This window comes from Theropithecus gelada, chromosome 1 (assembly GCF_003255815.1).
Source record: "Theropithecus gelada isolate Dixy chromosome 1, Tgel_1.0, whole genome shotgun sequence".
Classification (NCBI taxonomy): domain Eukaryota; kingdom Metazoa; phylum Chordata; class Mammalia; order Primates; family Cercopithecidae; genus Theropithecus; species Theropithecus gelada.
Genome location: NC_037668.1, coordinates 99,006,116 through 99,007,551, shown reverse-complemented (window position 1 = coordinate 99,007,551; position 1,436 = coordinate 99,006,116). Strand labels below are relative to the sequence as shown.

The 1,436-nt window shown below is 34.1% G+C and overlaps 1 non-coding gene across 1 annotated transcript; it reads left to right on the top strand.

Moving 5' to 3' along the window:
• Positions 1 to 435: 435 nt before the first annotated feature.
• Positions 436 to 566, top strand: LOC112616085. Its single transcript, XR_003117560.1, has one exon. It is a non-coding gene; the product is annotated as a small nucleolar RNA SNORA24 (small nucleolar RNA).
• The last annotated feature ends 870 nt before the right edge of the window (positions 567 to 1,436 follow it).

Sequence of the window (1,436 nt, the reverse complement as noted above, 5' to 3'; positions counted from 1 at the left end):
AAATAACTAAGATCAGAGCAGAACTGGAGATAGAGACAGTAAAAAAAAAAAAAAAAAAACCCTCAAAAAATCAATGAATCCAGGAGCTGGTTTTTTTGAAAAGATGAACAAAATTGATAGACTGCTAGCAGGACTAATAAAGACAAAAAGAGAGAAGAATCAAATAGACACAATAAAAAATGAGAAAAGGGATATCATCACCAATCCCACAGAAATACAAACTACCATCAGAGAATACTATAAATACCTCTATGCAAATAAACTAGAAAATCTAGAAGAAATGGATAAATTCCTGGACACATACACCCTCCCAGGACTAAACCAGGAAGAAGTTGAATCTCTGAATAGACCAATAACAGGCTCTGAAATCAAGCTTGTTTCTATTATTTTCCTTGTGGTGTAAGATAAGTTGCTGTGTCTTTAAAATAACTTGTTCTCCATGTATCTTTGGAACCTGTCAGTTGTGGCAGTCTCCCTTCCTAGCCATGGAAGAGCATATTCTTGTTTATTGGCAAAGCTGTCACCATTTAATTGGTATCAGATTCTGACTTGCACAAGTAACATTATTCACTGTTAAAAACCTGGAAGGTGCCGAATTATTGGGCAAACTTTTCTAAGCCGTTGTTCAAATGTTTCTAGGAAGCTGAACTGAACACATTACGGTGGATGATGGAAACATAAGACTATCAAGAAATCCAAAGTGGTAATGGGCGAAATCTATTCAGCATCCGGCAATGGATTTATCTTAGTTGGGGAAACGGATGTTCCGAATAATGTTCTGGAAGTTATCAGGATACCTATTTTCAATATAGGCCTGAATTTTTTAAAGTAATTTTTAAGGTGGTCCTTGATAATTAAATAAAATGCTGAATTCGTGTGGCTAAAATAAATAAATAAATAAAAATAAAATAACTTGTTATATCTATAAGATTTTTAGTAAGCCTTATGACAACCACAAGGCAAAAGGCTATAATAGATTCATTTAAAATAAAAGCAACTAATTAAAACATACTATGAGAGAAAAATCACTTAACCACAAAAGAAGACAGTGAGAAAGGAAGAGAGGAGTTACAGAACAACCAGAAAATAAGCAACAAAATGGCAGCAGTAAGTCCTTCTTCTCAATAATAGCACTGAATGAAAATACTAAATCAATTTTTAAGAGAGGTAAATATTGAGAAACATTTTCAAAACAAAGTTTTGAAGACAGTTTTCATTAAGGAAAAAAGTCCTACTTCAATAGTACCATCTGTAAACTAGGCAATTTTATCATCAAACTTTATTGTCTACTCAATGCCAAATACTATGTTGGATCCTAGAAACAGAAAGAGGTAAATGACAAGTTACCTGCCTCAGAAAAGAACACCGTGCAGTTACAAACCTAGAGCCAAACATGAAAAGACACTACAAGGCTGGCCAGGTGCCGTGGCTCATGC